Below are 16,381 nucleotides of genomic sequence, written 5' to 3' on the forward strand. Positions count from 1 at the left end.
CCCTTGTCTCCCACAAACAGTACCTCGGTTTTGTCAGGGTTCAGCTTCAGCTTATTCCTTCCCATCCAGCCACTCCAGGCACTTGGACAGGGTTTCCACAGCCAACCCCGGTAAAGACTTAAACAAGAGATAAGGAGCCCAGGGTGGCAAACAGGTGATAAACAGCCCAGCTGGCCTGGGCTCCTACTGGGCTGAAGGGTGGGGTATAAATCTAAATAATAATAATAATAATAATGAAAATACTGAAAACATCTGTAAAACAAAACATCTTTTAAAACATATTTAAAAACAGTTCCAACAAGATGCAGACTGGGATAATTTTTATTTTGTATATATGCTTTCACATCTTAAAATGTCCACTGCTCTGGTATTTTCTATGCTGAGAGGTATAGAAAGTCTTGCAAATAAATAATAGGTTGTACACTTAAAATGAAAATAGGATGAAGGGCAATATATGTGTTTTGAATAATAAATAAATAAATTCAAATATTTAGGCTGCAATCCAATACACACTTAACTGGGGGTAAGTCCCATTGAATCCAATAAAGCTTATTACTTCAGAGTAGACATGTATTGGATTGCAGCCTTAGTTTTGTATCAGGCCACTCACTTTTAAAGACTCTTGCATTATATAGTTAAAGAAGCTAACAGAAAACAAAAAAATATTTCTTTTTAAAGCTGTAGTTTAGTGTACCCTACCAATGTGTCTCAGCAGTCTAATGCCCTGCTCAGTCTTTAAGAACTATCTAACCAACTCTATAGATTGCAAGCACAGCTCTTGTTAATGTAAAGAGCAGTTCTGTTCAGATGAAGCGCTTCTGCTTAGAAGTGCAATAAAACCCAATGGATTTTTTAAAAAGAACCTGAGAAAGGGTGATGGTGGTTGAGATTTGAGAATAAAAGATATTCTAGGGGTCACATGATCAGATGGTGAGAGGTCCTAGGCAAGGAGGTAGGAGGCCAAAAGGATGCTCATTTGCGATCCTTGGGGGATAAACTAAGGAGGAAAGCAATCCCCTTTTTTGTTTATACTGGTGAGTAACTTAATTTCGTCTTATTTGGAACATGACAGAAAGATGAAAACTAAAATGAAAACAGGTTTTGAATTAGGGTCAATTTTTGTTTAATCAGCCAACATTAAAGCAAAATGGAATTAGGACAGTGAGCAAACAGCATGCATGATTGATAGGAAACGTTTGAAATCTCATCTCTGTAAACAAAATGGTCACCAGTGTGCTCATTGATGGAACTGATTGAAGAATCATTTGGATGACCCTCTAACACTAATATATACATAGTCAAGACACGCAGTTATGCTGCTCCACAAAAATTATTTGATGCTCACTCCAAAAATAGCACAGCTAGCTACTGAGCTGATAGAACAGACCCACACTATTTGCAGCACAATCAGGCCTAATGCAGTCCAGAAGCAGACAACGATGCTCCACTGGGGGCTTGTGAAGCCGCCTGGTTTTGCTGCCTGTTTGGGACTGCAAAAGCACGTTATTATTAATTCCCTAGCAGGCCACAGTACCAGGCTGGTGGGCTGTTTTTTGCTTGGTTGTGCTGAACTACAATACAACTACCATAAGCAGAATCTGAGGTCTCAGTAGTTCTACTCTTTGCGGCACGTGTGTTTGCTGTGTGTATATTGGTGTTTCCCACAGTAAATACACAAAGTGTGAATGACATGCATGTGTCTACATGACTTTTTCAATCCCCACTGTAGTCCAGACATATAATGCCCATGCCAGATTTAAAATCTGGCAAAGGTGATGCATGCTTGGTACTGAATTCTATGCAAGCCTGACGGAAGGACATTCCTATATGCTAAAATAGATAATTCCTCAACTGCTGTTTTACTATGTAGATTATGCTAATGTATGGGTTGTCCCTGCCTACATCAGTCACATGGCTGATCAAGGTATGAGCATATATAAGAAAACAGGAGATGTGCCACCATACTGTTACTATTGCTTGGTATTTATGGAGACTGATGTAGCATCTGCTGTTTTTAGGGCTAGGCAGTCACTGGAGCAGAAACAGCTGAGGTTTCTTTAGCTTGTATTAAGCATAATACAATTCTGCAAGACGTTCCCTGAACCATGGCTCCTTCAAATAATACTGCTGCCATATACATATGCAAATCTTCAGAGAAATTCACAACATCCACAAGCTCTTGATTCACTAGTGATGGTGCATCACATAACAATTTCAATACATGTTGGCCAGATTTTAAATCCTATCAGGTGGAATTCACTGTCAAGTACAAATCAAAATGGTGGAAGTAGGAACGCCATTAATTTAAGAGGAAACCATATTGTGATTGAAATGAATAGAAAACCATTTATAGAATTCAAATCAACAGTCTGCTAGTAAAGGAAAGTTTTCACCAGGAGGTGGAAGATCATCTAAGACAATGACAGAAGTTTCTCTCCCAAGTACCAACCAATCTTAACTATTGGAAGGGCATGAAGAAGAACCAGCTCCACCAGATCTTAATAAGTGAGCAAGTACATATGGGAGAAGATACTCCTTTGGGTAATTTAGAGCATTAAACATAATAAATCAACACCTTGAATGTGCGGAAATGGATTGTAACTGTTGCACTAAAGGAGTCACAAGCTCCCATCAGCATTCTAGTGCCATGTTGTGGACCAGCTGAAGTTTCTGAACGCTTTTCAAAGGCAGATCCATACAGAGCACAATGCTGCAGTCTAATCTTGATGTACATCGAGCATGTGTTATCATAGCCAGATCTGACTTTGTGAGGATTGTACATAGCTGACATATCAGCACCCCAGGCCATGGTTGCCACCTACACATATCTTCATGGAGTATGTCCCAAACAAGAGGGAACTCCGCCTTCATCCATATCTTCTCAGTTCTGTGAACTTCTTATTTCTCTCTGTGTGTATGTGTTTAAATGTTTCATTGCAGTGTGGAATGGAACCATGCACACAAGTACAATTCTACTTTTGGGGGAAGGGAGTGGGAGAAAAAAAGACAAAGACCATCATGGCAAACTCCTGCAAGGGTATCTTGCAATCCCTTTTTCACAGTAAGGATACTCTGCCATAATCCTGTTCCATGTAGAGTGAATATTATGCTATTGACACTTGAACCTTGGCAAAAATCTGCATTCAGAGTTCATACACAATAATTGAAAACTTCCCCTCTGTGGGATCTGTACATCCTCCAAAACAATCAGCCAGTCTCCCCCAAAAGCCCTTTGAAATAAAAACATTTATACACAAATGTTTTATCAGTATAAATTTAAAAACAAACAGGCATACCCTGCTTAAAGCCGCTTCACTTAAAGTCGCCTCGCTATAAAGTACATGCTCCATACTCTACCACACCCCACTTTAACTAGGAGCTTTGCAATAATGGACACTTAATGGCATGACGCCGCTGCCATCTAGTGGCGATTGCAGTGCAGTACATGCATAGATAATTGCTTCACTTTAAGTACATTTTCACTTTACATACACGCTCCAGTCCCATTGCGTATGTTAAAGTGGGGTATGCCTGTATATAGGTATATCAAATTCATTGAGGTTAATGGCTTCGATCCAGATTTGCTTTCCTGTCCCTTAAAAAATCACTTCTGAAGGAGGTCATTTGGAGGACCTTCTGGATGGTCTTGAATGGGGTGAGGGGGACTGCAGTGGATAGAGGGAATCAGTGGAAATTGGGCAGAAAAACCTTGCATGAAGTATTAAGAATAGCTGATATATAATCAATCTTTGAATTCATTCAATAATTAATTTGCAATACAGTATTCTTTTTAAAAAATGTTTATTAAATTTTCCAATAATGAATATCAGTAGAAAACAAAAAACCCTCCCCCCCCTTCCTCCCCTGGCAAGATGGACGTAAGAATAAGCAACATTAAACAACAGCACCAACCCAAAGATGTTTGTCTGTCAGTGGTGGAATCCACTTTTGTCTATTTTCAGATGCAAAAATTAGGAACAGATACCATATCTTAAAAAAATATATATCTATACTTCTGTGATCATTCAAAGCCGTTACTTGCTTTGTTAACTTTTCCATTAATGCAACAGTCCACACTCTTTGCCTCCAGGTGTGTACATTTATATTGTCTAATGTTTTCTAGTGCTGCGCAATAACTTGTCTGGCAGCAACTAGAAGGAAAGTGACCAGTTCCTTGTGTAGAAGATCCTTTTTGTTTTCATTAAAAAGAGTCAATAAAGCTAACTGACCAACAACCCTTTGTTGTGTTATGATACTTATTTCATTAAAAGCAATATTCCAAAATTTATAAACCACTTACTAAAAAAAAATCTCTTAAGTGGTGGATATAAATAAACCATCAGCAACAGACAGATAAAATCAGCAACATTTTATACAGTAATGTTTAACCTGGAGAGGATTGTTGAAATTTTAAAAAGGATGTTTCTTAGAGGAAAAATGTGGTCAGTAAGGGAGAGGAATTTGGATCAGGGCAAGGTTAGTTGTACTCTGAAGCGTCTCATTAAGAATCTCTGTGGTGGCAATGTTACATTTGGCTCTACTATGATTCTGTTTGTCATGCACATAACCCAGAGACCATGCATTATGTGAATCGCTCAGAGGAGAATGAAAGTCTGGCTTCATCCTTGGGGGAAGACCTGTCAGAACTGTTTTCAGGACCCTGCTGACCAGAGAACACAGTCCTGCTGCCCCCCTCTGATTCAGAGGATGAATCTCCCTTGGTGCCCCTGTCTCCCCAGCCCCAGAGGAACCAAAGGCTGTGGAATAAGGAAAGCACCTTTTAACATCCAGCCACCTCCTCTAGAGAGGCTGGACTTAATGCACTACAGGTCAACTCAATGCATTTAAGGCTTCAGTTGGAGATACGTGTTTGCAGAGACAGCTTCTCACAAAGTTACCTCAGCAGGATCTTGAGACCTCTCCGAGGTCCTGCAGTATTCTGGATGCCTTGGATTCTGGATGAGACACCAGCAGCCTTCCTCTATGAGTCTCAAGCTCTGTTATGCAATACATCTGCCAGTTCATGAAAAAGTAGGCGTTCATGATCCAATATTCTTCCTAAGTAGATGGATCAAGCTGCGGGCTTTCCCTCACATTATGTATTTGGTATCAATGCATAAGATATTATAAGGATATCCCTTGTACATGTTTGCACAAATGCATTTGCAGTTTTTTTGTATTGTACAGTTAGTGAACTATCCTAAGCTCCAAGGGAGGGCAGTTGGAAGGCTGTGGATCTCCCTCTCCAGTGCTAGAGGGAGATGTCAGAGGTCTCCCTGGGATGGCAGCCGAGAGTTCCACCATCATTACTGATCGGTCTTCAGTGTTCCAAGGGTGGTAAGGCCAAAAAAGAACAATTCCAGGGGCATGTCGGGTAGACTGGGGAAGGATTTCGATTTACCAGATCCAAAGCTCCCTCATTCCCTGGGCATGCCTTGGAGCTGACATAGGTTTTTCCCTTCCCATTGGAACCAGTTACAGATAGATATTGAGGGGTGGACCAAGGAGTGGAAAGGGGGAGAAAACAAGTAAAAAACCAGCCCCATCTGTTCTGGGCAGCACAAGGCCATCAGGGCTTTGCAAGTGGTGGTCCTTCTGGCACAAATTCTCTCTCTCTCTTCCCCCTCCCCCCAGCTTCCTCGGGTTGCTTTGCCCGATTGTTGGGATTCGCTGACTCAGTGTTGCAAATCCAGGTTTGTCTGCATAAAGAATGAAATGGCCCTGGTGGTCTACTCAATAATGTGTAGATATTAGTCTCTAAATGTATAATTACATTTCCCTTTTTTTGATGGTCCCTTGTCCTGTATCTCCAGTGACAGCAAAGTAAATCATGGGAATTCCCAACAGGAAATGCTGGCCTTTATGCGATCAGACACACTTCTGTGGCCTGCAGTTGATGTTTCATTTTGAACCCTAAACATTCCTTCTTCATGTATCTAAAAGTATTTCTGTTCAGTGATTAAGGCTGGTATTGGGTGACCTTTACTCTTCTTTCCCTTGCTTTCCTCTTAAGAGTTAAATGAGAGCCTTCCGTTCCTCTACAGGGTACTTAGAACTAAGGCAGGATGGCGCTAGCAGCAGGTTGGTTTCATTACATTGATCGGATACATGTGCTGTTTTTTATCTCTAGCATTTTCTCAGTAATTCAGCACTTTAAAGTCTCAGCTGTCTACCGATCTGCAGACAATTGTTTGGTGTAATACTATCCGGAAAAGGCTGATAAAATGCAGATGTGGCGAGGGCTCTGAAATTTGTGGTTTGCTAAGTGGATCCCCCCCCCATACTTGCCCATGGCAAGTTAGCTTCCCTGCTAGGCATGAAGACAGATTTTTTTATTAAAATTTTGTGAAGAGGAAGTAATTGTTTAAAATTATCTGCAATTAAAAAAGCTGGCTGAAATGTTAGTCAAGTTCTATATTTCTATATTTTTTAAAAACCATACCCCCTTCCAGCTTTATTTCCAAATTTTATCCAATCTGTGTGAAATGGTAATTAATTTCCAAGAAGTTTGTTTGATAAAGTCTATGGATGTCTGGCAATTCTACTCAAATGCTACTTAAGCAGGGCCTTCTGATATGAAATTAAGATGCTTTCAAAATCCACAACTTTAAATAGCTCTGAGTGTACAGCTATCTGTATTATAAAATTTGATTGTGCATGAATGTGACTGAGAGCAATAAATCTTTAGTCAGGAACGATACAATATCTCTTAATGGTTGGCATAGGCTAAAAAAGATTGTATTCGGTGTGCTCTCAGATGATAGTGATTAAAACTAGAGTACTATTTGCTCTAAACAACATATGTCTCCCAACCCATTGTGGTCCTTATCCTACTTCACTTGATCATTCACAGGCATTTCAGTGCAATAAAGTCAAATAAATGAGTTCTACTGTTTTTAAGGTTGGCATAATGCAAACATTGTGCTAGGTGCCATATAGAACAAAAAAATCATTGTCTTTGGACTACTTCACACTTCTTTTTTATGTGCACCTAAGATGTTTACAACTAACTTGTGCCTATAAACAAATGCATCATCTAGGTTTTGAAGCTATGGTTGGTGGCTGCTCCTTGTTGAGAGCACACAATGGCAAATTCAGGCCACTGAATTTGGCCCTCTCGGGAAGGTTCGGACTTTGAAGGGTTAAGGTCCTATGACAGAAAAGACCAAAAACCTGATGTTGAGGAGTTGCAACAATCATTGGCAACAAAAAGCACAGAAAAGCAAAGCTGTGGTGACCCGGAAAGGCCATAAAGAAGGGGTGTGGTTTGAGCAGATATATGAAGGTGAAGGGACAGAAAAGGGCAGTTTAGTAGGAAACAGCACAGTAGGAAGCAGGAGGAAATGCCTCCAATCTTCTCACCAGCAAAACAAAAATGTGCCCCCATTCAAAAGTAAAAGGTCTTTCTGCTTCATTTATTTAACTATTAGTATTTATTTATTTATTCCTCCCAAAGGAGCGCAGGGCAGCAAATAGCAAAACACTACAATTTAAAATCAAATAAAAACATATTTAAAACATTTTAAAAACAATTAAGAACCACCTTAAAATATGTAAAAGCAATCATAGACCTTTACAGTTATTAATTTCATGGTTGTCGTGGCCAGTATCTCTCAGTCATCAAATGCCTGGGTCAACAGGAATGTTTTTACATTTCTCCTAAATTCAATAATGAGGGAGGCAGGCACACCTAACCAAGGAGAGCATTCCACAAATGGGGAACCACCACTGAGGAGACCCTGCCACATGTTAATGCCAACCAGGCAGCAACCAAAGGTGACACAACCAACACACACACATACACCCTGCCCTAGCTGAAATGCTAAAATCACCTGAGGGTTGGTGCAGTTTTATCCTTCATCCCAATAGTGTTTGTTCCTGTCTGTACATCAGTACTTTTGTCATTTAAGTGAAGAGTTTCCATTTCCTCCTTTTGGCAAAATCCAGGTGTTGCCAAGATACAGTGCAACACCCACTCTAGAGTCCCTCCACCTGCCATTTTATGTGTTCCCAGATATTGGTTAATGGGCTCACTTCTGTGAAATAGAACTGAACAAGCAGTAGCTGAACCATTCACCACACTGGCCACATGCTGAGCCTATTCCCATTCCTCATTCCCATAGATCCCTCAGTCACTGGGAAGTTCCTTGATTCTGCTGCTAACATCTTACCACATTGCACAGGAGGAGCATGTCTTTAGCTACAGTAAAAAAACCCTAACCTTTTTTGAGTTTCAAAGAAGCTGGAAACTTCTTTTATTAGTGAAGTTTGGCCCTCTTTTTTTTCCTTTTCCATTTATCCAGTAATTCATTCCTTGAGTCTTTTAATCCTTCCTTTCTGCCCTAGGCGACCCACTGCTTAGTCATTCAAGAACCATTAAAACAATGAAATAATTAAAAGAAAATATTGACTGCCAAAAACAAACTAAGCTGCACAATTTTTTTAAAAAGGAAGCTATTTTGTTGATAAACTAACAGGCCCCAAAGGTCTAGTAACATTTTTTTAATGTTTTGGTTTGCTTTCTAAATATGAACATGGAACTAAACTTACTGGCTTCTTGAGAAAACACATTAAAAATATCAAAGCTCAGAAGACACCCCTGGAGTATTCCAGGCCCAGGAATCTCTCCTTAGCCCTTCCCATCAGGTACTTTAAGAAGTTCCTTTCCCCTTATGAACTGCCCCTTTCATCTCTCGAGATCAAATTGTGACTTCTTCCTTGCCAGTGCTGTCGACTCATAAATTAATGCTGCAATCCTGTGCATACTTACCTTGGAATAAGTTCCACTGTGGGAGTAGCTTCTGAGCCAACACGCATGGGATTAAAGTACAGCTATGGATGGTTCTGGAAGTGGCTGTGTAACTGTGGAATTCCCTTCCCATGGAGACCTAGCAAGTGAGAGATCAGCTCTTTGATAGGATTTCTTACACAAATTATTTTTTAAAAATACTACTGTCCATTTTATCTTATGAATTTGATTGACCAGATAATAATCCACGCTGAACTTTCTGTTCTGCTAATGTGTTTTCTGAATGACAGATGATTACTGGGAGGAACAGAGCAGATTTGATCTGCATATTGGGACATATACTGGATGTTTCATTATATTGCTCTTTTGACAATAAAAGAAAAAACTTTGCAAAAAGAAACATGCATGCAGTGTATAAATAGATATAGCTATATATGTGGGTCTAAGCAGACTACCACTGCCTTTGACTACCAGTTTTGAAGATATTGTTTAGGCAGGTGCAGCTTCCCCATTCCCCTAAAATGGTACTTGGTAGCTAAGGATGACTAACAAGGCAGCTTGCCAGGAGCATAGATAAGATCGTGGGTAGCCTCTGCTTGCCGCACCCCTGGGGACTGATGCCCGAGGGAGGGGCCTCCCATCCAAATCAAGGAGCTTTTTCTTTTCTTTTTGTTGTAGTGAAGGCTCACTTTGCAGTTCCTGATTTCTGAAGGAAGGAGGCGTTCCTGTTTATTCCTGCAACATTTAGTGGTTCCATGCCTGGCTGGCAGCAATTTCCCACAATGTGTAAATTAGTCAATCCTCAAAGTCAGTAAACCTTTGCTTTGAAGTGGACGTTAATGAAGTGCACCATTAGAGCCCAATGATTGCTTACATTGGTATGTTAGGGAGACGCGCCACCCCCATCTTTTTTAATGTTTTCCTGCCTTGGTGTTTCTTGTCTTTTAGTTATCTGAATTGCCCAGACTGCAAAAACTCCTGAAAGAGCTGGGGGAAGAGGGGAGGGGGGAATTAATGAAAAAAAGTTACTGCTGGCCTGACTGATGTTGGCACTTCAAAGCTGGAGCAGACTAAATTGCTGTAGACTGCTTAATTCAGAAGTGCTCCCTTGTGGATGACAGTGCATGGTGACAAAGTTCAATTGGCAACAGGAGACAGGCAAGATCAAAGACTCCCTATTGTAATAGTTTTGTTCCATGAAGAATTGCTTATTGTCAATAGTTTTTCAAACCTTTACTAGCTCCAGCTTTGTATCAGGATTCTCTGTTTCAGAACCAGCTTAAATAAATAGCTAACTACATCATTTGGATAATACATTTCAGCTCAAAATATTGAATGTTGAGTCTGCTGGAAAATTCACCTCTGAAACCAGGAGAGAATTAAGACTCTTGGCTTTTCGTGGAGCAAAGGAAAATGGGATATTAGGATTGGGGTATGGAAATCCAATACACAAAGTACCATATAATGTTGATGCTGTGTTCCCAGGATTTAGGATTTGTTTCAGAAACTTTTTATTTGATATTGGAACAAGAATATTCCTTTCTCCACTTGTTGATTATTTCTCTGCTTGTATGCAACTCAGTCTTGTTTATTGTGCTCTCTCTTTCCCTGTCAGCAGTCAGCATCAGATTATTAAAAAAAGAAATTTTAACTTCATTTCATTAGTCTGTCCATCAAATATACTTCGCATGATGTCCCTTTTTCTTATTTCCAGAATGCAGAACCTTTGTAAATAACTTCAAAATAACCACCAACTCATATTTTATATTTCTGCTGTTTTGATTTCAGCAGTAACTAGGATGACAAAATTCGTAAATATGAGTTTGGCAACTAGTAACCGATTCCCAACCACAGCATTGTTAGAATAACTTGCCTTGAAGCAATTACAAAGGCATGTTTGGTGACAATTAAACAAAACTGCTGAGTGATCACTGAGATTCATAATGTTGACAGAAACTTCTTTCACACTTTCCATGCAACAATTTTTTCAATGAGTTTCAAAGGAAAAATCACTTTGTGTTGAATCCCAAATTAGTTTATTGCACAGTCACAAAGTAGGAGACAACAATGGAAGAATACATCACAATGGAACTGGAGATACAAAACTCTTCAGGTTGCTACTTGGGGATATGTTTCATTCAAGAGAAGAGAACAGACTTGCTAGAATTATCATTTGGGTTATTATTTATATGCATTTTTTCTCCCCCCCCCCTTTTTAAAGAAAGAACCTAGGATTCTAACTTCTAGGTCGAAAATAAGATACCCAATCCACCAAGGAAGTTGTACTATAGACACCCCATTGAAACTGTGCCCTATACATTTAGCTCCAGCAGCCTTGTGGTTGTAAATTATGATGGAAGACACCATTAGCCTCTGACTTGTATGCCCCCCTCTTAATCACACTAAAGTCCACACATAAACCCCAGCAGAGCAATTACAAATAATTAAATCAATTATGGGCAGCCTAACATTTGAGAATTGTGATTAAACTGGTTTCAGTGTTCAGAATATTTTATCTGTAAATGCAAATGCATGGCTTTGTGTGCATGAGGATAAAAGCTAATATAAGTGCCAAAGTATGTTGCTTAGCAATGGCTTTACAAAAAATTTCATGAAGGTTTCAAAGCTGCCTTCCTAAGGAAAACAATACGTAATGAAATTTCAATTAAAATTGTACAAGTCTGAAAGTGAAGAAATAAGTTAATTAAAAAAGGATAAAATGCAGGTTCTGGAAAATATCCTGAATATCATTAAAATGTTATATTCTTTTAAATCCAACATTTGGCCTAACTTTTCTTTTTTGTTTTTAAAGTAGCAGAAAAGTCACTTTACTTAGCATCGTGCTCAAAAGAGTTCAGTTTAAAGGAACTTAGAAAGTTTGAGTCCCTGGCTCTGTTCAGCTGTAAGGCACCAAGGTTCTTTTCACATGTTCGGTGAATGCATGGTGGTGAGGATTCAGAATTGTGCCTGCTGTACCTATTCCTACCCTCCACATGTTCAGTAGAAGATGCAGATAATGTTCCCACTCATATGTTGTATCCACATAGCTAATGAATCTGTCAGATAGACCATAGCTCAATCCATGTGTGTATGTGCATGTAGGGCAAAGACGAGGAGCAGCAGGAGGAGTCCAGCTACGCGTCCGCTTTTGCCATGGCCCCTGATGCTGTGTCCCAACACTATGCCACCCTGACCTTTGTGTGTTGAGCATGCAGGTCTGAAAATGGAACCATTTGAGTGAGCAGCTGATTGTACATGGGGATCTATACAAGGAGGACACCCATAAAATCAGGTGTCCCATTCATGTGAAGCCACCATGCGTGAGCAGCTGTTTATGTGAAGGGTGCCCTTTTCAACATGTCAAGGGGGCAGTGCAATGATGCAACATCAGGGCAGAGGTAGAAGCATGGCCCCAATCATGCTGCAGCATATGAGTGCCGTACACGTGAGTAAATATGTGAATTGGACATATAACACTTTACGTTCTGAACAGCCATGACCATTGCCCGATAAGTATGCTATCCCTTGCTCTTGGGCACTGCCAGTGAAGGAGGTATTGCTGCTGGTATTTGATGTCAAGTGACACCAAGTATCAATTATTTTTCACCATGCTCTATGAACCCACAGAACCTATCCTGGCTTCTCATTTCCAATGTGAATATGAGCATTATATTTTGAATGTAGTCTCTGGTACCTCTACTTGACAGGGCAGCAACTCACATTATCCATTCCTCAAGATCAGCATCTGTCCCCATCAACCAAGGTGAAAATCTGGAGGAGCAGTATGTGAATGAGTCCTCACTACTTTTCAGAGAGACAGAGGACAAGGGCAAAAGGTAGAATTAGACCCACAGAAAAGGAAAGAACAAACAGACTCATTAAAAGTAGACTGACTGGCTGCCAGCTTTTGCTGCATATGTGAGCTATCCTGCAAGCATACTTGGTGGAGCAGAAGCCCTTATTAAGTAGCTAGGTATAAGTTCACAAGGCCTTCATACACATTTTAGAATCAGCTTAATTTCATTATGTCTCCAGGATGCACACAGCCTTGAAACCGCATGTGTCTCAGGACTATAAGCAACCAGAGCTTTGGCTCAAGTGCATGCCAGGCTGATGCAAGGGGAGAGGTCTGACAGCGGAAACATGTTAACCCACTGACAAGAAAGACAGGGATGGTTATGCAATGGGTCAATTCCAACCTGTGGGATGGGAATATAACAGCAGTGAAAAATTCAGCCATAGACAATACAAATTGAAATACATATGTTACACCTGCATGTCTATCCTTGGATCTCTGCCTTTGACTTGGGGGCATGTGGTGGCAAAACACCACCTACCCACACACACAAATTATTGGAGGATCTCTGGCTCATTTATGACCCCATTCTGGGTTTTGCCACTGTAGGTGATATCCAAGAAGGCTCCAAGGGAACACTGGCTGATGATACACCATTTATAATTTCCCAAAGGTCAATCACTTTGCTCCTTCCAATATATATCATTTGATAAAGCAGTATGTGTGATCCTGTGGTTCAGTCAGGCAATTCCAACAGGAGAAAGTAACAGGGAGTCAACTTCTGCCTTCTGCCCATTTCCCTAGCAACTTTGATTTGTTAGGCATCAAAGAAACTAAGCCAGAAGTTTTCAACTGTGAACTTTTGTCACCATATTCTCCCCACCCCGTGTATGTGTGTGTGTGTAATTTGCCCCCTCAAAACCAGCATGATTATATGAAGCAAGAAATTATTTGACATTTGAGGTGGGGTTGGCATAACATGGTGGTGGTGAGTGAGATATCACCACCCACCGAAGCACCTTGCTCAATAATGGGATATGAAATGTGATGCTCACGGTTTAGATTTCAGTGTGTAACATTTTTCTTCAAAATCTGTAATCAGAGTGCTTTAGGCAGGTTGGTATTTCTTGGTTTAATTTTCACTGGTATCAAACACAACATTGCAAATCAAACAATCAACTGTCAAAGTTAAAATCCCATTATATGTCAACCATCACATTTTTAAAGAACGTATATTTTTTTTCATTTGAAATAGTTGTATCTTCCTCTCAATATCAATTTCTGAGGTGGTTTACAAAATAACTAAAAACAAAATATATGTTTAGTATTTTTAAGGGCTTTCTAAATGCTGTATATACATCACCTCAATAATCCTAACAACAACTCTGCAAGGTAGGTTATTATTTCTATCCCTGTATTGCAGATGAGGGCTGATACAAGGAAGACAACTGACATAGGGCCAATAGTGAATTCATGACAGAGGTGAGATTAGAACCAGGGTCTTTTTGCTCATAGCTCAGTCTCTGTCACTACACCGTAGGGCCGTGCAGGACTATCATGGCTAATATGTCCAGGAACTGTGCATCAAGATACTGTACATAAGCAAGTTTTCAGCACCTTGTCAGTGGCATCCTTTTACAAAGAATTAACTTGCAGTGCAAATGGGGCTTCCTATTCCTTCTTACCTTTGAGGAAATGATACCAAAGCCAATGACACCAATTTGAATAAACAGAAAAAGATCATTAATTTAAGAGGATGCTTTGAAAGAAAAGATACATTGAATGTATCTATGATGCTTTAATAAGCACAGATGAGTTTTCTGGCAATTTTAATTGTATGTAGCATAACAAAAAAGATCTGATAGGACTTGTGATTTTTAGATGACATTCCAATTTTACAGAGGTTATTAATGTACTATGATTAGTTTGCTTAGGGGGGAATATCAAAGATAAATAGTATGGTTATCAACTGCTGGTTTATTGGTCTGAGACTTCCACCACAGGGAGTGGCTGCTGTATGGGATTGATAAACAGAGAGATTTATAAGGTCAAGTTTTATGAGTCTACAGATTCCTTGTGGTGTATTACCACATCCTTATTACGAGCCCCTGCTGTTGTCCACCTCAGCCAACAGAGGTAATATATTACACAGCCTTGTCTATCCCACAGATTTCCTCCCTCAGGCTTCAAACAATAGAAGAGGCCAAAATAAAACACTGCTTTCCTAAACTGTATGTGTGGCTTTTGTCAGCTCTTTTATTTTCTTAGTTTTGTGAAGGTGCTAAGGATCCCTTGCCACTGAAAGAAAAAAGAGGATTCCCCAGAAGTTTAGTTGAGGAGTGAACATTTAAAATTATTTTTCAAATACCAGTTGAATTACATGGCAACTGTGGTGCAGGAAGAAATATAAAAGAAGCTCATTTTAACAATGATATCATGTCAAAAACATCAGGGGTGCCATTTCAGAAAACAGTGTTGAGAGTGGCACAAGTCCAAAGACCTGCCCTGAGTCAGGATTAAAACTCAAAACCATTGGTACCCCAGTCGAAGTTCTGCTTCCTCATCTATTATCATCTGTTTTGTATATTTTCATTAAAAGATTTTAATTCTGCCCTTTAAAAATGTTTTCCCAGGGTTGCTTTACAAACATATAAGAACAAAATACAATCAATAAAAAGAGATTAGCAATATGGTAAACTAACAGTAAAAACAAGAGATGAAAGCCGTGTAAAACTAATTCCATCAAGGATTAAGAATTAATTTAAAGGCCTAGGAGAATAAAAAGGGTTTCTCACCTGGCACTAGAAAGGTAAGAAAGTAGGTGTCACATGACTCTCCCTGGGTAAAGCATGCCACTACCATACATGATGCCTACAGAAGAAGGCCCATTAGCACCCACCTCATATGAGACGGTGGGGTTGCATGGAGCAGGGCCTCCAGAGGTGATCTACCGAGACAGCCTTTCCCTTTACAGACCTGCCCAGTCATTGAGATCATCTGAAAAGTCTTTTTTAGTGGTGATGCAAGCTCCTGAAATCTGTCTTGCAGTCAGCTCAGAGTAGGACCTTTAGTGCGGTGCACGCACCATGTGGAAACACTCCTCTTTTAAATGAGGCAGGCACTGATTTTTTTTCTGGCGTATGCTAAACATTTTGTTTTTGTTCATACAAGCATTTCCAGATTAGTGAAAATGGTCATATATATTACTGATCAGTGTGATATTTTATGCCATTTTTATATGTATTATGTATTGTATGCCTTATATTCTTTTTTACATGGCCTTGGGATTTTTAATCATTAAAGAGGTTTATAAGTGAAATATAAGTGAAATAACAAAATAACCTGCATCAGCTTAGTCCTTCATCTCTCATCTACTACAAATAATGTCATGCAGGACACACTGCAGATTGCTTAGGAATATGTCATTACCCAGATTTAATAAGTGGACCCCATCTGGCCTATTCAACGGTGTCCTAGAACACTGGATGTTGAATGACAGCACCCTGACATGGCAAGGCAGACCTCCCTATTTAAGTTTTTACATGCTTGATTAAGACACGTAAAGTCCTCATCACCCCTCCATACCTGCCGAGGGAGAATGTCAGACCATGCAATTAAGACCCTTAGCCAACACTGTCTAATGACACTAAAATCCAGGCAAGCCTGGATGACAAGGGCTTTGACTTTTAGCAACCCCAGATCATTGCCACTCCAGTAAATGACCAGGATGTGAGGAGGGTGCTGCACCAGCACAGGATCAAAAAAAGTTGGCAGGAGATGTTCCCACGGCATACCACACCTACCCAGGTATTGGACTGATGCACAGTGGCAGAATC

The sequence above is a fragment of the Rhineura floridana genome, chromosome 9 (genome assembly GCF_030035675.1).
Source record: "Rhineura floridana isolate rRhiFlo1 chromosome 9, rRhiFlo1.hap2, whole genome shotgun sequence".
Classification (NCBI taxonomy): domain Eukaryota; kingdom Metazoa; phylum Chordata; class Lepidosauria; order Squamata; family Rhineuridae; genus Rhineura; species Rhineura floridana.